This window comes from Dermochelys coriacea, chromosome 7 (genome assembly GCF_009764565.3).
Source record: "Dermochelys coriacea isolate rDerCor1 chromosome 7, rDerCor1.pri.v4, whole genome shotgun sequence".
Classification (NCBI taxonomy): domain Eukaryota; kingdom Metazoa; phylum Chordata; order Testudines; family Dermochelyidae; genus Dermochelys; species Dermochelys coriacea.
In genome coordinates, this window is record NC_050074.1 from 81,281,482 (window position 1) to 81,308,575 (window position 27,094).

At 41.0% G+C, this 27,094-nt stretch overlaps 1 protein-coding gene and 1 long non-coding RNA gene across 5 annotated transcripts in view; one reads left to right on the forward strand and one right to left on the reverse strand.

Annotated features, from left to right (window-relative positions):
• Positions 1-27,094, reverse strand: part of CTNNA3 (catenin alpha 3) — an 889,777-nt gene that overhangs the window by 716,899 nt on the left and 145,784 nt on the right. The window lies entirely within an intron of this gene.
• Positions 1,959-26,151, forward strand: LOC122460903. Its single transcript, XR_006282514.1, has 3 exons — positions 1,959-1,969; positions 6,546-6,555; positions 26,036-26,151. It is a non-coding gene; the product is annotated as an uncharacterized LOC122460903 (long non-coding RNA).

The window sequence follows — 27,094 nt, forward strand, 5'->3', positions numbered from 1 at the left end:
AGTTGTAGATCCTTGATGATACTTTGGAGAGGTTTTAGTTGGAGGCTGAAGGTGAATGCTAGTGGCGTTCTGTTACTTTCTTTGTTGAACCTGTCCTGTAGTAGGTAACTACCGGGTACTCTTCTGGCTCTCTCAATCTGTTTCTTCACTTCAGCAGATGGGTATTGCAGTTGTAAGAATGCTTGATAGAGATCTCAACTAATAATTGTATTAAACTAAATAAATTATAATAAACAATAAAATATTAAAATCTTACATTTGCAAAGCATCTTTCAGCCAGACAGAACCTCAAGTATTTTACCAACTATACACAAGAAGCAATCCATCCATCAGAGAGATGTATCCAATGCAGCGTCTATTTAACACAGCATACCAACACTATAGAGCAGTTTAGGCCAGCAAGTGATGACTGACTTATGCAAATAAAACTACAGGGGATATAATGACAATTTAAAATGTATGGGGTCACCACAGTTACCCACCCTGAAAAAGTCCTACAGGATCATTCATAACCACAAGTAGCTGGAACCTAAGAGTCCTACATCTTATCCAAAAGATGCACTTTTAGCAACATAGTCTCCCCTAACACGTTGTTAGGACATCAGTTCAATACAGATCCAGGAAGAAGTATGTCAGACACTAGATCTTCCTCGGTGGTCTCCAGTTCTATCTACATACAGACCTAGCCTGATCTCACTTAGCTCATAGAGCTGATGTAATCAAAAGGTGCTACGCCTTTTGCCTGGTTAAATATAAGAGGAAAGTGTTGTTGTTATACACTATAAAATAAGAAAATTAAATTGATAATATTCCACATTAGCCCATTAGACTAGTGTACAGCCACTCATGAATCCTGACAGGTCATTGAGTATTAATTTTATAGTTATGTATCTTCAACTAGAGTTTTAGAGAGAAAATTCATATCCATATTCTGTCAGAGTCTGTACTATCTATAGGATCCTTATAAATTGCAAGAACTCTGTAATTAATGTTACCCTGAGTGAAAGTGGTAGAGAACCACTTCCTGGCAATGACTAACCACATGCAGGGATTTAAATTCATTCATCAACATAAACATTAATTAATAAATCTAAAAGGTTTTATAGAACTCAAAAGGAATCCCATCTAACAGTAGTTTTCCCTGATTAAAAAAGACATTGCTTTTCCCTCCATCTTGTCTTCCTCCATTTTAATTTCCTCATTTAAGAACTCTTTATCTGGTTGCTTGATTCTCTTTGTGAGGAAGCTGGCAAATTACTAAAAGAACACTTCAATTTTTCCTAAAGGTCATGTTTTCAAAGTCTTGTTATTCTCTTCTTGCAAGCATGTAACAATTACCATTTACATACAGCTGTTACTGTTTTAGCAGGTCTTTGTCTTTTTAAATAGGCCAAGCCAGTAATTGCTTGGAAATCTCTCTCTGCACTGGACATTTAAATCACATTAAATGGCTTAAAATGTAGTCAGTCAGTACAAGTACTCTAAATCTAGATTGCCCCTCCTGCAGAAAAATCCATAGACTAAGGGTTGATGCACTAGGATATTCTATGCTGATACTGCAGACCCCTCAAACACCATGTATTCTACATCAAATATCATCAGAGTCCACCAGGAACAATATCTTGAAGAGAAACTGGTCTCAAAGTCCTCCCTTTCCTGGTGCCCAGACCATGTGGAAGGAAGAGTACCATGGAATTTCAGCATGGAAGTTTCGAAATGGAAGGAAGATTCTGCTGAACTACAACTCTCTCTTTTGTTTTCCCTCCCCTCCCCTAAGAGGAATCCACTGGTTCAGCTCTTCCCACTCACGTTCTAACACTTGGGGATGCTCTAGCACTAGGCTCTCTACTTTAAGTAATTTAACTATGTCTATCTTAGGTCCAATAGGAAAGTTGTGTGTATTCTTCAGTCATAGCATGTGACACTTTAAAAGGTACATCATCCTGAAAGGTTTCAGAGTAGCAGCCGTGTTAGTCTATATCCGCAAAAAGAACAGGAGTACTTGTGGCACCTTAGAGACTAACAATTTATTTGAGCATAAGCTTTCATAAGCCACAGCTCACTTCATCAGATGCATGCAGTGGAAAATACAGTAGGGGGATTTTATATACACAGAGAACATGAAATAATGGGTGTTACCATACACACTGTAACGAGAGTGATCAGGTAAGGTGAGCTATTACCAGCAGGAGAGGGAAAAAAAGAAAAAGAAAAAGAAAGAAACAAAAACCTTTTGTAGTGATAATCAAGGTGGGCCATTTCCAGGAGTTGACAAGAACGTGTGAGGAACAGTGGGGTTGAGGGGGGGAATAAACATTGGGAAATAGTTTTACTTTGTGAAATGACACATCCACTCCCAGTCTTTATTCAAGCCTGATTTAATGGTGTCCAGTTTGCAAATTAATTCCAATTTAGCAGTCTCTCATTGGAGTCTGTTTTTGAAGCTTTTTTGTCATAATATTGCCACTTTTAGGTCTGTAATCGAGTGACCAGAGAGATTGAAGTGTTCTCTGACTGGTTTTGGAATATTATAATTCTTGATGTCTGATTTCTGTCCATTTATCCTGAAAGAATGTTATGCTTCCTGAGTCTCATATCCACCACAAAGTTGTATTGCGCCTTGTTAGGGGGCTTATTCCTTCACCCACTTACTTCCCTGGTCCTTCTTGCATGAAAAGAGAGCAACAATACCCCAACTCCAAAGTGCAAACAATTCAATGTTTATTGGGGTGAACTTCCAGCAAGCATGATTCCAGTTTCCTTTTTTAGTGTCCCCCTTCCCAGCTCTGGACACCACAGAGCCTTACATCTGTGTCCCTGTTCCCATTCCTGCCCTTAGTCAAACATGATTCCAATTTCCCCACTCCCATTCCCTGTTCCCATTTCCCCCTTTAGCAAAACATGATGTGGCTGTCTCTGTTGCTTAGCCAAAGGCCTTAGCCTAACAACAGGGCCTCAGACTGTCACAGTAAGAGAAGGCTCTTACACCGGCAGACAGTGATTTTGATTCTTTTTTTTATACCTCTATAACTAGCTAAGTGATAAGAATACACCTAAATTCTTAGAGTATAGGCCTTTACAGACAAGCCTGAATATCTATATCCTAACATGCCTTCTGTCTATCTCAGAACTTCACATGACTGCTGTGATATGAGGAAGGAAATAAGGGTAGTGAAGTAAAAACATTCAACCAATATATTTGTCTTCTAAAAGTTTCAACAAGTCCTAGTGACAATATAAAAGTAATTGATTTTCCAAAAGGAGGTATGTACAAAGGAGTAATGCAGTGCTTGTGTTGGTTTATTTGTGTGCAGACCTTTATATTTATTAGCTAATTTATTATCCTTCACAATGTCTGTTTATTGCAGCAGCAGAGCAGCTCACAGCAGGAGTTTGCCTGGGACTGGTAAGTATCCGAGTGTGTGTGTTTGCTTGCTGAGGAAGTATCCGAGCGTGTGTTTGCTGGGAGGGCAGGGAGAGAGCCTGAGTGAGTGTCTGATTGGCTGCTAGCCTGCAGGGGGCGGGCATTAGGGTGTCTGTGTGTTTGCGTCAGGGAAGCCTGGCTGTTTAAAAATAGCCAGAGCCCCGCGAACCAGCTGAGCAGCGGGGACAGCAGAGCAGCTCACAGCAGGAGTTTGCCTGGGAGTTCGCCTGGAGTGAGCCCAGTGAGGCTTACATCTTGCCAACGTCTCTGAGGAACCTCATAGTAGGTAGGTGATATGGAAGGGGGGGGTTCAGCTGTTGTGACCTGCACTGGATGTGCCATGTTTGTCTTTCTTCCACAGGACAGAAGCGACTTTGTCTGTACAAAGTGCAAGCTGGTCTCCATATTGGAAGAGAAGATTGAAGGTCTGGAGCAACAGGTAACGACCCTGCGTTGTATACGAGAGACTGAGGATTTTCTGGACCAAACTCAGGATAGCCTTCTAGGGGCACAAAGCTCTAAAGATATAGAGCAGGTTGCACAGAGGAGCCAAGAGGCCAGTGAAGAAGCTTGGCAACATGTGACCTCCAGAAGAGGTAAGCGGAATGTCCGGGTTCCAGTAACACAGACACAGGTAACTAACCGCTTTCATGTTCTCTCCACAGGTACCATTGCGGAGAGTGGACCAGATGATATGTCTGGGGGGAGAAAGCAGAAGGAGACTCCGCTGGTTGGGAGGCATGAGATGCGATGTCCTGAGGTTGGGGGTTCCACGACCACCACTCCCAAGAGGAGAAGGCGGGTGGTGGTGGTCGGGGACTCTCTCCTCCGGGGGACTGAGTCATCTATCTGCCGCCCTGACCGGGAAAACCGAGAAGTCTGCTGCTTGCCAGGGGCTAAGATTCGTGATGTGACGGAGAGACTGCCGAGACTCATCAAGCCCTCGGATCGCTACCCCTTCCTGCTTCTCCACGTGGGCACCAATGATACTGCCAAGAATGACCTTGAGCGGATCACTGCGGACTACGTGGCTCTGGGAAGAAGGATAAAGGAGTTGGAGGCGCAAGTGGTGTTCTCGTCCATCCTCCCCGTGGAAGGAAAAGGCCTGGGTAGGGACCGTCGAATCGTGGAGGTCAACGAATGGCTACGCAGGTGGTGTCGGAGAGAAGGCTTTGGATTCTTTGACCATGGGATGGTGTTCCATGAAGGAGGAGTGCTGGGCAGAGACGGGCTCCATCTTACGAAGAGAGGGAAGAACATCTTTGCCAGCAGGCTGGCTAACCTAGTGAGGAGGGCTTTAAACTAGGTTCACCGGGGGAAGGAGACCAAAGCCCTGAGGTAAGTGGGAAAGCGGGATACCGGGAGGAAGCACAGGCAGGAATGTCTGTGAGGGGAGGGCTCCTGCCTCATACTGGGAATGAGGGGCGATCAACAGGTTATCTCAAGTGCTTATATACAAATGCACAAAGCCTTGGAAACAAGCAGGGAGAACTGGAGGTCCTGGTGATGTCAAGGAATTATGACGTGATTGGAATAACAGAGACTTGGTGGGATAACTCACATGACTGGAGTACAGTCATGGATGGTTATAAACTGTTCAGGAAGGACAGGCAGGGCAGAAAAGGTGGGGGAGTAGCACTGTATGTAAGGGAGCAGTATGACTGCTCAGAGCTCCGGTACGAAACTGTGGAAAAACCTGAGTGTCTCTGGATTAAGTTTAGAAGTGTGTGCAACAAGAGTGATGTCATGGTGGGAGTCTGCTATAGACCACCGGACCAGGGGGATGAGGTGGATGAGGCTTTCTTCCGGCAACTCACGGAAGCTACTAGATCGCATGCCCTGATTCTCATGGGTGACTTTAATTTTCCTGATATCTGCTGGGAGAGCAATACAGCGGTGCATAGACAATCCAGGAAGTTTTTGGAAAGTGTAGGGGACAATTTCCTGGTGCAAGTGCTAGGGGAGCCAACTAGGGGGAGCGCTTTTCTTGACCTGCTGCTCACAAACCGGGTAGAATTAGTGGGGGAAGCAAAAGTGGATGGGAATCTGGGAGGCAGTGACCATGAGTTGGTTGAGTTCAGGATCCTGACGCAGGGAAGAAAGGTAAGCAGCAGGATACGGACCCTGGACTTCAGGAAAGCAGACTTTGACTCCCTCAGGGAACAGATGGCCAGGATCCCCTGGGGGACTAACATGAAAGGGAAGGGAGTCCAGGAGAGCTGGCTGTATTTCAAGGAATCCCTGTTGAGGTTACAGGGACAAACCATCCCGATGAGTCGAAAGAATAGTAAATATGGCAGGCGACCAGCTTGGCTTAATGGTGAAATCTTAGCGGATCTTAAACATAAAAAAGAAGCTTACAAGAAGTGGAAGGTTGGACATATGACCAGGGAAGAGTATAAAAATATTGCTCGGGCATGTAGGAAAGATATCAGGAGGGCCAAATCGCACCTGGAGCTGCAGCTAGCAAGAGATGTCAAGAGTAACAAGAAGGGTTTCTTCAGGTATGTTGGCAACAAGAAGAAAGCCAAGGAAAGTGTGGGCCCCTTACTGAATGAGGGAGGCAAGCTAGTGACAGAGGATGTGGAAAAAGCTAATGTACTCAATGCTTTTTTTGCCTCTGTTTTCACTAACAAGGTCAGCTCCCAGACTGCTGTGCTGGGCATCACAAAATGGGGAAGAGATGGCCAGCCCTCTGTAGAGATAGAGGTGGTTAGGGACTATTTAGAAAAGCTGGACGTGCACAAGTCCATGGGGCCGGACGAATTGCATCCGAGAGTGCTGAGGGAATTGGCGGCTGTGATTGCAGAGCCCTTGGCCATTATCTTTGAAAACTCGTGGCGAACGGGGGAAGTCCCGGATGACTGGAAAAAGGCTAATGTAGTGCCCATCTTTAAAAAAGGGAAGAAGGAGGATCCTGGGAACTACAGGCCGGTCAGCCTCACCTCAGTCCCTGGAAAAATCATGGAGCAGGTCCTCAAAGAATCAATCCTGAAGCACTTAGAGGAGAGGAAAGTGATCAGGAACAGTCAGCATGGATTCACCAAAGGAAGGTCATGCCTGACTAATCTAATCGCCTTTTATGATGAGATTACTGGTTCTGTGGATGAAGGGAAAGCAGTGGATGTATTGTTTCTTGACTTTAGCAAAGCTTTTGACACGGTCTCCCACAGCATTCTTGTCAGCAAGTTAAGGAAGTATGGGCTGGATGAATGCACTATAAGGTGGGTAGAAAGCTGGCTAGATTGTCGGGCTCAACGGGTAGTGATCAATGGCTCCATGTCTAGTTGGCAGCCGGTGTCAAGTGGAGTGCCCCAGGGGTCGGTCCTGGGGCCCGTTTTGTTCAATATCTTCATAAATGATCTGGAGGATGGTGTGGATTGCACTCTCAGCAAATTTGCGGATGATACTAAACTGGGAGGAGTGGTAGATACGCTGGAGGGGAGGGATAGGATACAGAAGGACCTAGACAAATTGGAAGATTGGGCCAAAAGAAATCTAATGAGGTTCAATAAGGATAAGTGCAGGGTCCTGCACTTAGGATGGAAGAATCCAATGCATCGCTACAGACTAGGGACCGAATGGCTCGGCAGCAGTTCTGCGGAAAAGGACCTAGGGGTGACAGTGGACGAGAAGCTGGATATGAGTCAGCAGTGTGCCCTTGTTGCCAAGAAGGCCAATGGCATTTTGGGATGTATAAGTAGGGACATAGCGAGCAGATCGAGGGACGTGATCGTTCCCCTCTATTCGACACTGGTGAGGCCTCATCTGGAGTACTGTGTCCAGTTTTGGGCCCCACACTACAAGAAGGATGTGGATAAATTGGAAAGAGTACAGCGAAGGGCAACAAAAATGATTAGGGGTCTAGAGCACATGACTTACGAGGAGAGGCTGAGGGAGCTGGGATTGTTTAGTCTGCAGAAGAGAAGAATGAGGGGGGATTTGATAGCTGCTTTCAACTACCTGAAAGGAGGTTTCAAAGAGGATGGCTCTAGACTGTTCTCAATGGTAGCAGATGACAGAACGAGGAGTAATGGTCTCAAGTTGCAATGGGGGAGGTTTAGATTGGATATTAGGAAAAACTTTTTCACTAAGAGGGTGGTGAAACACTGGAATGCGTTACCTAGGGAGGTGGTAGAATCTCCTTCCTTAGAGGTTTTTAAGGTCAGGCTTGACAAAGCCCTGGCTAGGATGATTTAACTGGGACTTGGTCCTGCTTTGAGCAGGGGGTTGGACTAGATGACCTTCTGGGGTCCCTTCCAACCCTGATATTCTATGATTCTATTCTATGATTCTATTGGAAGCTGGGGATGTATTTTTAGATTGAGGATTTATCCAGCATTCTGCTTAGTGAAGAAGTAAAGCCTCCTACACAAATAACTAGCTAAGAATTAAATGCTTTTCTTGTATATATTATGAATCAGAACTATTTATGAATCCTGTGCTAAATATCAAACTTGTCTTGTGTCCAAAAGAAAAACATGCAGATAAAACAAACTCCCACCCTCAGGTACTTGTCAGTTACTTTGTAGGAATATTCCAACTTCAAGGTCTCATATCATGGTCAGTATCCATTAGTCTGAAGGCTGTCTTCATAGTCTGTCAAAACCAGGGCCAACACAATTTTTTTTAATAGGTATGGACAGTCCCTGCTCAGGTTTCATCATAAATTTTCAACTCTATCTGCTCCACTTTCAGGACATGAAAAAACATGACAATAAGTTTGTGTATATGAAAGCACATTCTGAGGCAACCGAAACCAACAAATCTAGCCTTGATTAAAACAACCGTTTTGTACTTGAGCCCTCCTTTTCGTACAGTATTTATTGTTGATGCAAATCACTCTGTGCTATGCTGACTCAGACAGATCCAGGTGATCAACATCACATAGTAGTCTGTTCAAGTCAAAGCCTGTCAGTTGCTGAAAGTTGCTATTTTTAAATGAAGAGAAGGGCTGTGGTTGCAGTGTTTAACGCTTTCACCTATACTTGCATTCTGCTCTATTCACTATCCTTACTAATCAAAAACCAGTGAAAAATCTTGAAACCAAAAAACTAGCCAAGCAAAACTGAAGGTTGAAGAGTATTACTCCAGAAACACTATTTTCATGATTTACACAGTTAAGAAGAATAAAGCTCCTGATTGCATCTCCATATGTCCCCTAAACTCTAGCTGCTGCTGAGCAGAATCGGTCAGTTATAATTAATGCAATTCCAAAATATTTGACCAAAAAATGTTGTAGAAACAACATTAAGAGACTCTGGGTGAAAATCTGGCCCCATTGAAACCAATTGGAGTTTTGCCATTGACTTCAATGAAGCCAGGATTTCATTCTCTGTTCTAGCTGACAGAAGAGAATTATAAAGACAAAATGCCTTGTGGTCTCCAGGATTTCTTACTTGAAAGAAAGACAAAGATTATTTTTATTCCACTTAGGTTGTAGAAAAGAATTTACCATGTATGAACTATCCCTCCACTTGCAAGGAAGGAAGGTAGTAATTCTTGCAGCTTTTAGGAAGAGTGAAACTATGATCACCTGCATGGCTTTTGTCAAAACATAACTCCTAAAATATATACAGGGGATAGTTCCTATATATTGACCAGCATGTCAGTAACTTAACTAAAACATACAAAGAGTGACAAATAATCAAGCATCTGACCTAACGTGTGCTGGGAATGTGGAGTCCTCAGAGAAACATTCACTTTGGTCATACTGTCTGGCCTCTCAAGAGACTCACTAAAGAAAGCTGAAAAAGTTTACTATACGTCAGAATTGTTGGAGTGTACTTAAAATATCTTCTCCTTTTTGACAATGTTATCTTCCCAATATATATTAAATAGAAGTCAGTAAGTAGGAAAAAATATTCAAATATTTTATTTGGAAAAAATCATGAAGTTCATGGAGTAAATTATTCAGCAAACGTATTTATCAATTCAGATAGTTTTATAAACTAAGAGAATAATATTAAAAAATCCACTGAATAAAGGAAAAATATTCAATATATATATCTTCAGGAACTTTAAGAAATTGGAGCGCTGAAAATTTATATTATGATTTACCATAAAGGGCTAGTAGTCATGACTGAAATACAGGAATTGAAGGGTATGTGCAGTTCAGGAAAGACAGAAATAAAGGTAAAGGTAATGAAGTAACATTGTATTTTAATAAGGAGGAAAGAAACTAGAAGTGATGGAGTGGATAAAACAGTCTGGCTGGATCTAAATCACTTTGGGGAAGAAAGCTGCCAGAGGCTCACTTGGGATAGTGTTTGGGATATGCTACAGACCCGATGATCCTCTTTGGATATGCATAGAGATCTCTAATGTCTTAATGAAATAAATATTACTAGTAATTGTGTGATTATGGGAGACTTTAACTTTGTGGATATAGATTGGAGTGCAAGTGTGACTAATAATGTAGAGCCCAGATTTTCCTGGATGTAATAGCTGATAGATTTCTTCACCAAAGTCACTGAACCAACAAGGTGAGATGCCATTTTAGATTTGGTATTGGTGAGTAGTGAGGACCTTATAGAAAAACTGGCTATAGGGGACAACCTTGATTAGAGTCATCATGAGCTAATTCAGTTTAAACTAAATGGAAGAGAATACAAAAACTGATTTCAAAGGGGCAAAACTTAAAAAAATTAAGGGAATTAGGGAAGTGGACTGGACTAAAGAACTCAGGGATCTGAATGTGGAGGAAGCTTGGAATTACTTTAAGTCAAAGTAGTCTAAGCATCGCAAGCAAGGGGGAAAATTCATAGGGAAGGACTGCAGACCAAGCTGGATGAGTAAGCATCTGATTCAGGTGGTTAAGAGAAAGCAGAAAGCCTACAAGGAATGGAAGATGGGATTGATCAGCAAGGAAAGCTAACCTTGGAGGTCAGACAGTGTATGGGAAAAGTGAGAACTGCCAAAAGCCAACCAGAGTTGGACCTTGCAAAGGAAGTTAAAATCAGTAGTAAAAAGGTTCTATAGCCATTTAAATAAAAAGAAAACAAGGAAAGAAGAAGTGGGATCACTATACACTAAGGATGGGGTGGAGATTAAAGATTATCTAGGCATGGCCCAAGACCAGATACTTCGTGTTCATTTTTAAATAAGGGTAACGAGGAGCTTGGGGTAGTGACAGGGTAGCTAGTGGAAGTGAGGATACAGAAGCAGAAATTACCACATCCAATATGGAAGTCACACTCAAACAGATTAATGGGATCAAATCAGGGGGTTGAGATGATCTCCATCCAAGAATATTAAAGAAACTGGCACATGAAATTGCAAGCCCAATACAAGGATTTTAAATGAATCTCTAAACTCAGGGGTCATACTCTGTGACCAGAGAATTGCTAATATAGTATCTATTTTTAAGAAAGGAGAAAAAGTGATCTGGGAAACTACAGTTAGTTTGTCCTGAATTGTATGCAAAGTCTTAGAACAAATTTTGAAAGAGAAAGTAGTTAAGGACATAGAGGCAAACAGCAATTGGGATAAAATAAAACATTGTTTTACAAAAAGAAGACCAACCTGATCTATTTTTTGAGAAGATAACTGATTTGTTAGACAAAGGAAATGCAGTAGATCTGATCTATCTGGGATTCCAGTAAGGCATTTGCTACAGTCCCACATGGGAAATTATTAGTCATGTTGGAGAAGATGGGGATTAATATGAGAATGAAAAGGAACTGGTTACAGGGGTCATACTACAAGGGTCATACTGAAAGGTGAACAGTCACTGGAGGGAGATTAGTAGAGTGGTATTAGAGATTAGTAGTGGAGTTCTTCTGGGATCAGTCTTGGGAGCAATCATATTTAAAATTATTAATGACCTTAGCAAAAAAGAGAGTGTGTGCTAATAAAATCTGTGGATGACATGAAATTGGGAGATATTGTCAGTATCTAGGAAGACCAGAATATCATACAAGAAGATCTGGATGACCTTGAAAACTGGAGTCTTAAAATGGAATGAAATTTAATAGTGCAAACTGCAAGACCATGCACTTAGAGACTAACAACAAGAATTTTTGCTATAAACTGGAGGCTTATCAGTTGAAAGTGACAGAGGAGTAGAAAGTCCTGGGTATATTAGTCACTGGGTTACTATGAGCTACCAATGTGATGTGACTGTGAAAAAGGCTAATGCAATCTTAGGATGCATCTGATGAGGTATTTCCAGCAGAGATAGGTAGTACCATTATACAAGGCACTGGTAGGAATACTGTGTACAATTCTGGTCTCTCACGTTTAAAGAAAGATTAATTCAAACTGGCACAGATGCAGAGAAGGACTACTAGGATGATGAGAGGAATGGAAAATCTACTTTACAAGTAGAGACTCAAGGAGATTGGCTTGTTTAGCCTAAGCTAACAAAGACCAAGGGGGGGATATGATTGCTCTCTATAAATACATAAGAGGGACAAACACCAGAGAGGGGGAGGATTTATTTAAGTTAAGCACCAACGTGGATACGAGAACAAATGGATACAAACTGGCCATCAACAAGTTTAGGCTTGAAATTAGACAAAGGTTTCTAACGATCAGAAGAGTGAAGTTCTGGAAATGCCTTCCAAGGGGAACAGCGGAGGCAAAAAACCTAACTGGCTTTAAGACTGAGCTTGATAAGTTTATTGAGAGGTGGTATGGTGAGACTGGCTACAACAGCATGTAACCAATCTGCAACTCTTAGTAGCAAATATCCCCAAGAGTTGGTGATGGGATACTAGATGGGGAGGGTTCTGAGTTACTACAGAGAATTCTTTCCCAATGTCTGGCTGTTGAGTCTTGCCAAATGCTCAGAGCATGGAAGCAATGTGCCATAGCATGGCTCGACCTGGCTAATGCTTTTGGATCGCGTTGTGTCGCAGGTGCCAGGCTCTGGAATGGGGCTTGCAGCTACACAGGACATGGGGTAGTGTCTCATTGGTATAGCTGCACTCCCTGCATCATTTGTCCCAATTGCAGTTGAGCCGGGCCCTGTGGATGAGCCTCCAGTTGGCAAATTGGGTGAAGCTGCCCGCGGGGAGGAAGTGATTTCTGCCATCCCATTTGCACGTCACCTCAAATGCCTTGGCCTGGTCCAGCTTCTGTTTCAGGTTTTCCATGTACTGGCCGTGGATGGCATCTTTCAGGGTCCTCTCCAGCGCGGTTCTAGCTCTCAGAGTGATGATTGTGTGCTCTGAATATTTTGGATCAGGAATGAATTTTCAGCTGGCAGAAGATTGGCAGAGACCCCAGGAGGTTTTCACCTTCCTTTGCAGCATAGGGCACAGGCCACTTGCAGGTTTAAACTCAAGTAAATAGTGGATTCTCTGTAACTTGAAGTCTTTAAATCATGATTTGAGGACATCAGTAGCTCAGCCAGAGTTATGGGTCTATTACTGGACTGGGTGGGAGAGATTCTGTGGCCTGCAATGTGCAGGAGGTCAGACTGTATGATCATGATAATTCCTTCTGGCCTTAAGTCTACAAGATGATGACACTTATGAATTACACTGCCTTTCTAATGAGGCATCTAGCCCTGGAATCATTCGGTCACCTGTAGTGAGTATTTTAGAGGGCATTCAATCTGAAAGACCAAGACAGACTGATATCCAGTCACAATATAAAAACTGTGAATGCATTAATAAGTTGTGAAAGGTATAACAGTGAGTTCAGATTTTAAATACAGAAAATGTAGGTGCACACTTCCATGGCCTAAATTTTTTTTGCTGGATCTAACACCTAGTGACTGGAAAACCCCTCTTGGCACCTGATTATCAGTTTGCACTATATTTCACCGTTCACCTTTATAAACAGTTATTTGTAGACAGGCACCTAGGAAAATATTTTGTTATTTTAATACTTGTTAATAAATTGGTTTGATTGTACAATACTTTGGCATGTGAATGCTTGGGGAAAAAAGAGTCAGGAAGTTATATCCAAAGTTTTCAATAAAGAATCAAACTTTTATATTCAGATGAAACCATCAGCAAATAAACAAAATGTCAATAAAAAGCCAACAGTACAATCCCCCTTTATAGCTTTACATTTCCTTGTCCACCAGACAAGGCATTGTTTATTTTCCTTGCTCTCCTGGATTCAGACCCAGACACAGACCCAGTGATGACAGGTGCACTTTCTACATTGTTGGGATTTTTTTGGCATTCCTGTCTTCAGCCCACTCTAAGCAAAATGCTCACCCTTATCCTTACAGGTCTTCAGCCTGTCAAATGCATATTCCACCAGCATCCTGCAACTGCTAAAATGTTTAACTAAACCTTCTGCCAGGTGCTCTGTGGTCAGAATACAATAAGACCCACTGCAGAAGAGAATAGTGTGGTCCCTTAAAGTAGCAGTGGGCAGGGATACCCTATTGATAACCATGTTATTTGAAGGGAATAAGTTCCCTGCTCATCCAAACTGGCCAGATCTCCTCAGCACCCTGTCATCATGCACCTTGTTGATACAGCCTATGTTGGTGTTCATGAATCTGCCTTTGTGGTCAACCAGAGTCTTCAGGACAATCAAGTATCCTTTCCAGTTGGTATATTTGTGTGCTCCTTCAGCCAGAAAACTACAAGAATGCACATGAGCACTGTCAATGGCCCCAGCACAGTATGGGAATCCCATTCTCTCAAAGTCAGCACTTATGTCCACCCCTGTGAGTAAATCACAGTATTATTTGCCTCACAACCTCCACAGCATTGACAGTTTGGCTTGCCAACAACAAACCATTTAGCCACAGTTCTACGGCAGCCTGGAGTAGAAAACTTCCAGACAGCAATAGGACACTGTTTCTGGACTGGCATGGCCTCCCTCATTTGAGTGTCCGGGAGCTGAAGGATTAGGGCAAGCTCTTGATATAGTTCCATGGAGGTTTGCTCCATGGAAGTTCTGGAGCCACTGCTGGTCACCCTAAGTCTGCATAACAATGTGATTCCATCATCTGTCCAAGTTGTCTTGCACAAGAAGCACCAGTCTACATGTGGCAAATCCACAGGGAACATAGTACGCAAGAGTTGTCTCCAGGCTGCCATCGATTAACTTCCATCCAAGGCCCCATTGCCACCTTCCGGTCAGAAACTGCTGCTGAAATGCCATCCACCATCTCACAGACCTTCTCTCAGTATCCTGCTGCAATAAACAGTTCAGTCACAAGCAAGAACAGCTCATCCAACCGTACTGGATCCACTGACTGTCAGCAGCTGTATCAGAGAGGAATGTGCAGCTTGCAGAGTGAGATGTGCTTCAACTAAATGTATTGTCTGGCTAAGGCACTTCTGCACAAGGGCCCAGGAACAACAGACATCTTCTCCCACAATATATCATTAACCAATTCCTAGTGTGGCTCAAGTTAGCAAGATGCTAAGAACTCTGGGATATGTCCCCAGAAATCTTACTGCCAACACATGTAACTACAGTACCCATAGGTATACAGGTCTGAAGTGTGTGCAGCTCTGCAGCATGAATGCTCAAAGGTGCATTTGGCAAGCATGTGTGCACATGCATGTGCACTCTGCAGCGTAGACATGCTCTTAGAATCAGCAACACTCACTGAGATGCATGAGGCAGATCAGAACTCCAAAGCTATTTTTAAGACATATTACATCTGTAATACTTGATTTACATTTTCAAGCTTTTCTATTGCATCCATGAGAGCTAGAGATTTTTTTTAAATAACCACTAGTCTGACAATCACATGACTCCAAGAGTTGGGGCACAAGGCAAAGGCCTATAGTACCTATGTCCTAATCCAGGCCTGCTTTTGACAATAAAGCACTTTACACTAACTCACAGCATCTTCACAATACCCACATGAAGTAGGCAAGTAATATTTTTATTCCCATTTAACAAACAGGAAAAAATAGAAAGTGAGATGTTAAGTGACTTACCAAAAACCATGAGAGCTGAACTAGAATTCAGGAGTTCCTAGTCCCTGTACTCAGACTCAGTCTGTCTACCAATAATTTAAAGTTACTGATCAAAGATTTCCAGTTAAGAAGAGGAAGTTACTACAGTTTGTAGGAGCTCAAACAACAATCAAAATAATTTATCACTGAAACATTATCAAACATCAGATATGACAATTTGCAAGCATTCACTAGAGCAGGATTCATGCTGGGCATGCTTTTAGTCTGTATTGCTTAGGAGAATTTTAATAAACAACAGTTCACTCTGAATATGATTTTAACTGCCTGTTTGGACATGGAGAAAAAAAATGTTTTCTTTGTTCACCTTGGGAAACGTATATCTGAAGTTTAGTATATTTGTGTATTCATTGTTGAATTCAGTGTCTTATTTTTATTCTTAAATATATATTTAATATTAGGAATAAAGTGTTTATTAATTCACCTTGATTGATTGCTTTAGGTTACTTCACAAATGCAGCGACCATAATTATATGAGTACTCTAAATTCTGACATCTGTGCTGCACTTAGGGGAAATACTGCTAAGTAAACAAATTCAGTACTTCATTTGTTCCTAATCCCCGAAGGAAAGAAAATATGCTTTCTGGTCTGGGTATGTCTCTCTCTCAAATACAGGGTATAGTTTTCAATGGATGAGGTCAAAGTTAAATCTAATGTGTATTTTTATAACTTTGTGTTCCTCAGCAGAGATAGGACACAATGACTATATAAGCCTGGTACCACCAGCAACTCTACACTCCCCAAACTTGGCAAGAAGGGGCATGGAAGTATACCAGCTGTGGCCCCATGCTGCAGAGAGAAAGGGAAGTGCATGCTGCAACCAGCTGTGGCCCCATGCTGCAGAGGGAAAGGGAAGTGCATGCTGCATCCATTTATAAGGTAGTGTAGGGCCAGTGTCCCCAGTGTTCTTGAAGGCATTGTGCCTGCCATAGATATTGTCATCCCTTTCATATAAATGTAGTCAGTTTAATATAGGGGTGCTGCTAAGATTCCCTGTAACCTGCCAGAACTCTTAAACTCAGTCATGTACATAGTGGCCATGGAGGACGGAATTCAGTTATCTTTCTGGGGGAGTGAAAGCAGAAGAACTAAAGATGATGTTTAACAGGACCACCCAGAATTATTAAGTTGAGCACAGTTCTGACCACTAAGCCGCTCAGCACCATCCTGGAACAATCCCTGCACATAAAGGTAAGAAAACCATCTACTGATTCATCACCTCTTGCAGCACTCTAGTTTTCCTGCAAGGTCTCTATGGCAGACTCTGCAAACCCCGCAGCCAAAAAAGGGGTTAAAAAGAGCAGGTTTGGGCTCAGGAAGTCCTGCCCCACCACATCTGCAAGTCATGCCTTGGAGGAGCCCTAAAAATAAAATAAAAGGAGACTCTGTTCAGAAGGCCCTAGCCTGGAGAGGAGGACAGATCTCTCATACTCATCTCCCAAAGAGGAGCATGCCAGAGAGCCAAGCTACCTTAAGTGACCGTGAACACAGAGTAATAGGATAGATGGCTAGAGAATCTGGGTAGGACAGAGAAGCTGAAACTAAAATTTATAGAAATAAAGAATAGCTCCTTTTCCTTTTTAGTTTCTTTTCTCAAGCCTAGACGGTTGGGTGGGCTTAAGAGCTTGAGCCATAATGTCCATGCTGCTATTTTTAGCACACTAGCTTGAGTCTGTCTACAAGGGCGGGAAGGCTCACTCCCAGCTGCAGTGTAGACATACCCTAAGACTTTAATAGGTCTAGTTTTTAACAGATTTATATAACAGATGCTCTTCAAGAGTGGTAAGTGCTATAATTAACAGTAGCAGTACACACAACAAGAAATCCAGTTACTGAATGTTAACGTGTCTGAAATACAGTGTGTTTGTGATGAAGCAGCTACACTGCCAGGCTTTGCAAGGCTGCCACCTGGCTCTCCAGATGGGATACAAGGGTTAATAACTGGGTCTAACTCCAGGACATAAATCTCACTGAAGTCAGCATTAAACATAGAGAGCCTCTAAACTGATTGTGTAGAAACCCTTAAACATGATTATTAGAAGCACAACTGACTAGTCAGCATTTTTTTTCTTGTCTCCTCAGAATGGTTCTAACCATGGCATTTGAAGTATTTTGCAAAGAAAAAATGTATAAAGAAATTTATAAATGTTCAACACAGGCTCTATATAGAATTGTTCATCGTGACTTTTAAATAAACAGAATTGATTCTGAGTTATATAGAGGTTTATGCTTTTCCCAGATTCATACACAGTAAGGCCCAAAGCTTCAAAACATAGGTATTTAGGTGACTGATGTTAGGTACCTATTTAGACATCTAAATAAAAATAGACTGATCATCAGAGGTGCTTAGTAAGCACAGTTCCACTGGAAGTCAATGGGAAATGCTGATATTTTTGGCTGAAGTGCAGTACGTTTTCTCTACATGACTGTAAAACCAAAGTTGCCTTGTATTTTTATATATTATTGTATCTCCAACATCTTTGCAAATATCCAACCTGTTTTTTGATCTGTGTATTTTTCAACCTGAATTAACTTATTTCTAATTTAATAAAAAATGGAACACCAGTAGAAATAGCACACTTATTTATTTTTGCCAAAGTAGAAGTGACACTAGAACTTTTTATTTGCTGCAGATATACAAGCTTTGGAATGAAGAAAACACTCTATAACAATATCTCATGGATTTACTCTACAATCTAATTAAAATTCAACAAGTAAGTGCTGCTTATGAAGCATTACAGCATTGGATCTGGAAGATGGAATTGAATACAAGCAGTGGCATGCATATTAACAGGAATCAGAAGAAACACATATAAAATTACATTAGAAATAAGTACAAGCTCTCCATCATTCCAATACCAGCTTTCAAAGAGGTACTGTAAAGTTATAAAGAGACCAGATTAATGGACTTCCATCTTATTAAAAGGAATCTTTCAAATTATTATGAAGAATCTCTGATGTTTATAAAATGTTACATAACCAAGAATTAGATGAAATTATATTTTTGATGAAAAGGCAAATTAAGTTCTGATATGGGAAACTTTTTTTTAAGTCTGTTGCCTTTCAGTCAAGGCATCTAATACAGCACAAAAAAATTGGACCAAGCGTTAGTCATATGTAAGATAATGACATCAAATAAGACCGCTGTTATAAGTATTTGGCCATGTTTGTATAGTTACATCAACAGACCACCCAAAACAGACAGATTCCACTGTTACCTCATCCACTTTGAGAACCACACTCTCAATATTACACAGATGTCTTGCTGGCAGATGAGTAGCGCCTTTAATGTTGAGCATTGTACTGAACTATCCAACACTCCTTACTGAGCACAAATCCCACTGAAATCAACAGGATGTTATCCAAGAGAGAAGAAACCCAAATATGGGAATAACCTACCTTTAGGAAAAAAGAAAAGGAGTACTTGTGGCACCTTAGAGACTAACAAATTTATTTGAGCATAAGCTTTCATGAGCTACAGCTGTAGCTCACAAAAGCTTATGCTCAAATAAATTTGTTAGTCTCTAAGGTGCCACAAGTACTCCTTTTCTTTTTGCGAATACAGACTAACACGGCTGCTACTCTGCTACCTTTAGGAGCAATTCTGGAACCTGTCAGTGGTCAGAGACCGGGGTGAAATCCTGCCTCCACTGGAGTCAACAGGAATTTTCCCACTGACTTCATTGAGGCCCAGATTTCACCCCAGTTATTTAGCTTACTATATATGCTGAAAGGTGCTATTGCATTATTCTTTAAGATATTCCTGAGTAGCAGTATTGACTGCCTATGAGAAGCCCTTTGTACTGTCTGACAATGTAGTAAGCACTCTGTTAGGAATCCAGAGCAGGAAGAGACTGATTTGGGGGTATGGGGGAAGAGAGGGCAGAAAGCTGCAATAATGATTTGGGGTGGGGCGGGAAGTAGCTATTACCATTGATACCTAGTATAGGACCACAGACAAAAAAAATCAGTTTGTCTTGATTTATAATAGCAATCAATATATCTGAAATACAACTGCTAGAGCAGCTTTGCAATAAAGTTGTGTAAAAAGAAAGATAATTGTGAGGATAGAATGTATCTGCCAAATACATCTTATGGAACAAAAAGAACATGCTCATAAAAATGATGAATTTTAAATAGATTTGCACAGCTATTACATTTATCCTTCAAAATATACTGTAGTTTGTGGTTTTTGTTGTGTTAAAGAGGTTCCTGCACTAATGTTTCACTTACTTGTACTTGATAAGCAACTCTTCCTGCTACTAGACCTCATAATATTATGCCCTTCTGTATGCAACAAGTTTAGAATAGAGTTTTTTTCTTAACCCACCCCGCTATTTACCTGTATGCATTACTAGCCTTTTGTCACCAGTAAAATTAAGGAGACTGCGCTGAAGATTGTAAAGCAGCAAGCACAACCATGTTTAGGAAATTATCAAGAAACAAAGAAGGATACTATAGACTCACTGATTTAACATCAGTTTTGGGGAAGAATCCATTCTAGGATATCTAGAGGACACACCTGGAAAAATGTTTGATTAAGTACAACTAGCATGGATTCAGGAAGAGGAGGTGATGGTTAATCTGCTAGAGTTCTTTGATAATATTATTGCCCTGGAAGATAAGGAACCTTCACAGAATGTCGAGCTTTAAAAATGTGGTTCAGTACAAATACACTAAAAGCAATATTCTCTTCATGTACAGAATCTCACTATTAATGATGTAAATTTAAGATTCCTGAACTTTCACTAAGATAAAAACAAATACTCTCATTACCATCTGAGCACCAAAAAAAAAGCACAAAAAATTATTCCCTGGCACATTCCCCTAACCTGCCTAGAATTTCTGATCTTTAGCCCAAAGATACCAAAAACAAAGACAGCCAACAAAAAGTTATTTGCCTTTTAACTGTCAGCACGTGAACAATACAAATAGTAATGCATGTATTCACCCAGAACCTCCAATGTTCTGGGTTCATATCTGCTCCAAAGAGTAAAGTGATGAAAGGGAAAAGCTTAGGATAGTTTGCAGAACATTCATCAACAGCCTCTCCACCACAACCTCCACACTCAGCCCAAACCTGAAATTACTAACAAAGAAGGTGTGCACCCAGCTACCCTATTCACTGTTGATCTCCTTTGGAAGTCAGCAGTCAAGGGACACTCAATGAATTTTAAAAAATTTACATTTCTAGAAGTCATCTTTGTTCTCTCCTCTATCCTTCTAATAGGCCATCCTGTTAGTGATCGGCTTTAGGTTCAAATGTCTGAAGTCACTGTCCCTCACTTATACCTTCCAGAGTTACTTTGATCCACCCCCTGTGACCTATATGTATCCTCTGAGAAAGAGTTGACAGTTTCTTGTGAAATGCCAAATGTGTCCCCAAAATCCCTTCAGGGTTGTACTTGCTGCTTTTCATAAACAATGGTTTCCCTGTACAACTTAAGAGGCATATACACAAAATATTGACTCCCTGCATAATTCCAAATTTTATTTACATGTAGGCACCCCTTTCAAAGGTTTCCTGCACTTTGTCCCATCCTAAATACCACCATTTTATGCAAGTTAATGGTCTTAATTGAAGGTGTCGGATTGAAACAAGTTTGTTTTTAAAGACAGATTTTATCATTCATTAACATTAATTCTACTTGGTATCAAATATGCACAGATAAAAGTTCTGCCACAGTGTGACAGATCATTTTTCATTATTGGTGATGCATAAAAGGGGAAAGAACCAAGTTTCACTGAGATCAGTAGGAGTCTGGAGGCATGTTGGTGGTGATGGGAAAACTCTTCTTTACTTGTACTCAAAGAACATCTGATACATAAACCTTTGAGACAACATACCTGCAGAACCCCAAAGTAAGAACATAAGAACAGACATACTGATTCAGACAAATGGTCCTTCTAGCCCAGTATTCTGTCTTCCAACAGCGGCCGGTGCCAGATGCTTCAGAGGAAATGAAAAGAACGGTTGAATTATTGAGTGATCCATCCCCTGTTGTCCAGTCACAGCTTCTGGCAGTCAGAGGCTTAGGGACACCCAGAGCATCGGGTTCTCTCTCTAACCATCTTGGCTAATAGCCATTGATGGATCTATTCTCCATGATATTATCTAATTCTTTTTTGAACCTAGTTATATTTTGGCCTTCACAACATCCTCTGGCAAGGAGTTCCACAGGTTGACTGTGAGTTGTATGAAGAAATACTTCCTTTTGTTTGTTTTAAACCTGCTGCCCATTAATTTTATTTAGTGACCCTGGTTCTTGTGTCATGTGAAGGAGTAAATAACACTTCTTTGTTCACTTTCTCCATACCATTCATGATTTTAAAGACTTCTATCATATCCCCGCCCCCACCCAGTCATCTTTTTTCTACTCTCAGCAGTCCAAGTCTTTTTAATCTTTCCTCACACAGAAACTGTTCCATGCCCCCATCATTTTGGTTGCTCTTCTCTGTATTTTTTGCAGTTCTAATACAGCTTTTCTGATATGGCATGACCAAAATTGTACACAGTATGCAAGTTTCAGAGTAGCAGCCGTGTTAGTCTGTATTCGCAAAAAGAAAAGGAGTACTTGTGGCACCTTAGCGACTAACAGTATGCAAGGTGTGGGTGTACCATGGATTGATATAGTGGCATTATGAAATTCTGTCCTACTACCTATCCCTTTCCTAATGGCTCCTAATATTGTTAGCTCTTTTGACTCCTGCTGTACTTTGAGCAGATATTTTCAGAAAATTATCCACAATGACTCTTTCTAACAGCTAATTTAGACTCCATCATTTTGTACATATAGTTGGGATTATGTTTTCTAATGTGCATTGCTTTGCAGTTCTCTACTTTTCAACTCTTCTGCCATTTGCAAGTGCTATGTAGGATAGGATTAAAATTCAAAATCATCTGGACAAACTGGAGGAATGGTCTGAAGTAAATGGAATGACATTCAATAAGAACAAATGCAAAATATTCCATTTAGGAAGGAACAATCAGTTGCACACATACAAAATGGGAAATTACTGCCTAGGAAGGAGTACTATGGAAAGAGATCTGGGGGTCAGTGGACCATAAGCAAAATATGAATCAACAGTGTAATACTGTTGCAAAAAAAGCAAACATCATTCTGGGATGTATTAGCGGGAGTATTGTAAGCAAGACACAAGAAGTAATTCTTCCACTCTACTCCACGCTGATTAGGCCTCAGCTGAGTATTGTGTCCAGTTTTGGGTGCCACATTTCAGGAACGATGTGGACAAATTAGAGAAAGTCCAGAGAAGAACAACCAAAATGATTAAAGATCTAGAAAACATGACCTATGAGGGAAGATTGAAAGAACTGGGTTTGTTTAGTTTGGAAAAGAGAAGACTGAGAGGGGATATGATAGCCATTAACTCTATGCAAGTACATAAAAGGTTGTAACAAGGAGGAGGGAGAACAAATGTTCTTCTTAACCTCTGAAGATAGGACAAGAAGCAATAGGCTTAAATTGCAGCAAGGGATGTTTAGGTTGGACATTAAAACTTCCTAACTGTCAGGGTGGTTAAGCACTGGAATAAATTGCTTAGGGAGGTGGTGTAATCTCCATCACTGGAGATTTTTAAGAGGAGGTTAGACAAACACCTGTCAGGAATGGTCTAGATAATACTTAGTCCTGCCATGAGCACAGGGGACTGGATCAGATGATCTCTTGAGGTCCCTTCCAGTCCTATGATTTTGTTGCCCAGTCACCCAATTTTAGGAGATCCCTTTGTATCCCTTCACAGTCAGCTTTTGACTTAATTATCATGAGTAATTTTGTATTATCTGCTAACTTTGCCACTTATTGTAAACTTATTGTTTACCCCTTTTTCCAGATTCATTTATGAATATGATGAACAGTACAAAGCACTGGAGGATCCTTCTATTTTATCTCTCTCCACAGTGAAAACTGACCATTTATTCCTACTGTTTCCTATGTTTTAACCATAGATTGTTTTAACCAAGATTCAGGTGAGAACCTTCTCTCTTATCCCATGATTGCTTACAAGCTTTTGATAAGGGACCTTGTCAAAGTCTTTCTGAAAGTCCAAGGAGACTATGTCCACTGTTACCCTTGTCTTTGTTGACACCCTCAAAGAAATCTAATAGATTGCTGTCTATTTCTGTCTGACTCTTCCTCAACATATTGTGCTCATCTGTGTGTCCGATAATTCTGTTTTTTACTATAGTTTCTATAAATTTGCCTGGTACTGAAGTCAGGCTTACCAACCGCTAGAGCTTTTTTTTTAAAAAAAAAAATCAGCATAATATTAGCTATCCTCCAATCATATGGTACAGAAGCTGATTTAAGGAATAGCTTACATATCACATGTAGCAGTTCTCCAATTTCATTTTGGAGTTCCTTCAGAACTCTTGGCTGAATATCATTTGATTCTGGTCACTTATTAATTTAATTTATTTTTAATTTATCAATTTGTTCCAAAATCTCCCCTGTTGACTCCTCAGTCTGGGACAGTTCCTCAGATTTGACACCTAAAAAGAATGGCTCTGGTATAGGACTCTCCCTCACATCCTCTGCATTGAAAACTGATGCTAAATGAATTCTTTGCTTCTCTACAATGGTCTTTTCTTCCTTGAATGCTCCTTTAGCACTTGGATCATCCAGTGGCCCCACTGATTGTTTGACAGGCTTCCTGCTTCTGATGTACTTAAAAACATTTTCTGATGTTAGTTTCTATGTCTTTTGCTAGTTGCTCTTCAAATTCGTTTTTGGCCTGCCTAATTAAACTTTTACATTTGACTTATCAGAGTTATACTTCTTTCTATTTTTTAAGGATGCCTTTTTGTCCCTAATGACCTCTGAAGGATGATCCCTCACTCTCACTGACCTTGGGAGACAGGCCAGTCCTCACTTATAGACAGCCCCCCAACCTGAAGCAAATACTCACCAGCAACTACACACCACACAACAAAAACACTAACCAAGGAACCAATCCCTGTTGCCAACTCTGTCCTAACGACACCAGCCAAACCATCAGGGGCTCGTTCACCTTCACATCTACCAATGTGATATATGCCATCATGTGCCAGCAATGTCCCTCTGCCACGTACATTGGCTAAACCAGTCTCTACGCAAAAGAATAAATGGACACAAATCAAACATTCAAAAACCAGTAGGAGAGCACTTCAATCTCCCTGGACACTCAACAACAGACTTAAAAGTGGCAATTCTTCAACAAAAAAACTTCAAAAACAGACTTCAACGAGAAACTGCAGAACTGGAATTAATTTGCAAACTGGACACCATCAAATTAGGCCTGAATAAAGACTGGGAGTGGATGTCACTACAAAAAGTAATTTTCCCTCTGCTGATACTCACACCTTGTCAATTGTTGGAAATGGGAGATGTCCACCTTGATTGAATTTGCCTCATTAGCACTGACCCCCCACTTGGTAAGGCAACTCCCATCTTTTCATGTGCTGTATTATATATACTGCTTACTGTATTTTGCACTCCATGCGTCTGATGAAGTGAGTTTTAGCCCACAAAAGCTTATGACCAAATAAATGAGTTAGTCTCTAAGGTGCCACAAGGACTTCTTGTTGTTTTTTGCTCTTTTACTCTGTTGTTCAGTCATGGTGGCATTTTTTGATCTTCTTGCTGTTTTTTTTTATTTTTTTTATTTGGGGTATATATTTAGCTTGAGCCTCTAGTGTGGTGTTTTTAAAAAATTTCCTGCAGCTTGCAGGCATTTCATTCTTGAGACTGTTCTTTTTAATCTTCATTTAACTAGCTTCCTCATTTTTATATAGTTCCCTTTTCTGAAGTTTAAAGCTACTGTTGTGGGTTTCTTTGGCATTTTGCCCCTTACAAGGATGTAATATTTAATTACTTTATGGTTGCTATTACTGAGCAGTTCAGCTATATTTATCTCTTAGACAAGATCCTGTGCGCCACTAAGGATTAAACCAAGAATTGCCTCTCCCCTTGTGAATTCCAGGTCTAGCTACTCAACAAAACAGTCATTAATGGTGTCTAGATATTTTCTCTGCATCCCATCCTGAGGTGACACAAACCCAGTCAATATGGGGAGAGCTGAAATCCCCATTTTTTGGTTTTCTGTTTTTGTAACCTCTCCTATCTCCTTGAGCATTTCATAATCACCATCACCATCCTGGTCAGTAGTATATTCCTACTGCTATACTTTTGTTATTCAAGCATGGAATTTCTATCCATAAAGATTCTATGGTACAGTTTGAGTCAAGATTTTTTACTATATTTGACTCTATGCTTTCACATATATGCCACTCCCCCACCAGCACAACCCCCACCTCCCAGCCCAAAGCCCCCTCCTGCTCCCCAAACCCCTCATCCTGGCCCCACCCTAAAGCCCGCATCCCCCAGCCTACACCCTCACACACCCACACCTCAACCCCCTGCAAATGAGCAAGTGAGTGAGTGTGGGGGAAAGTAAGCGACAGGGGGGGTGGAGTGAGCAAGGGTGGAGCCTCAGAGAAGGGATAGGGAAGCAGGCAGGGCAAGAATGTTTGATTTTGTGAAATTAGAAAGTTGGAAACCCTAGATACAAAGTCACTTGACCAGAGACTTCCTTGTTCATGCCATTCCAGATAAAAACCATGAGTGTCCCATATGGAAAAGCTTCAATAATTCCAAGCTGTCTTAAAACACGGGTTAAAGCTAAAGTCTTTTTCAGTGGATAGCTGTTAAGATCAGGGCTTTGGAGCTGTGCTCCGGCTCTGCTCCAGCTCCACACAAAAACCTGCAGCTCCTCTGTTCCAGAGCTGCTCCGCGCTCCAGCTTCAGGCTCTGCTCCAAAGCCCTGATTAAGATCAGACGTTTTTCCGGAATTCATCACGGAAAAAAGGGGAAGATGATCTTAAGAAAAAGCAATAGAACCAAAAAGCTAAAATGTCTAATTTAACAATCAAAGATTTGTATGAGAAACTCAAGGAACTGAATGTATTTATTTCAAACATTTTAGCAGCATAGTGATATACGTTACATTAAATCCAATAGCCAACATATACAGTATGTGGCAATAAGTGAACTAAATACTAAACTTATACAAATATTATTGCTATCATGTCTTTAGCGAGAGAACATGCAACACAATGGATACTCTCTCTCCCCCAACAGGAGAGACCTTGTAATTTCCACAAGTGTCCCACAGCTATAGTAGGCAAGGTCAAAATAACAAAGGGACTATGTACCTAAGAATACATACTGTAGTCAGATGTTTGGACTAATTTTTAAATCCTAACACAAATATTAGCCAAATGCAAGCATATCTACTCACCTCCAAGCAAGTCTGGAAAAATGTGGCCTAGGCTCTCCAAAAAATGTAAAACTTTTCACCATTCCTACCTTGCATCCAATTCTTGCTCAGTACATTGAGGATACTGTGCTGGGCCTGGCTGAATGCAAAGTAAGAAAAAGAGTTGTTCCCTACAGCAACAAAGTGTCATTAGCTTAGACTTGCAAAGTCCATTAGGCTACCCTGAAAAGACAGTCCATTGATAGAAAGTGTCTTTGGGCCTGATCTGCAAACCCTTGTAAGTAGTACCATTAAAGACAGTGAGACTACTTATCTGTAAGTATTTGCAAGTCTAGCTTTTCATTATTATAGTTTATTATTGAGTGCTAGTCACCATGGTATCTGGGTACACTTTACTGTTTTAATTAGAAGCAGCTGACATTGCGCAAATAACATTCCCCATCCCAACAATCCTTACTAACATGAGTAGCTATAATTAAATCAATGGGACTA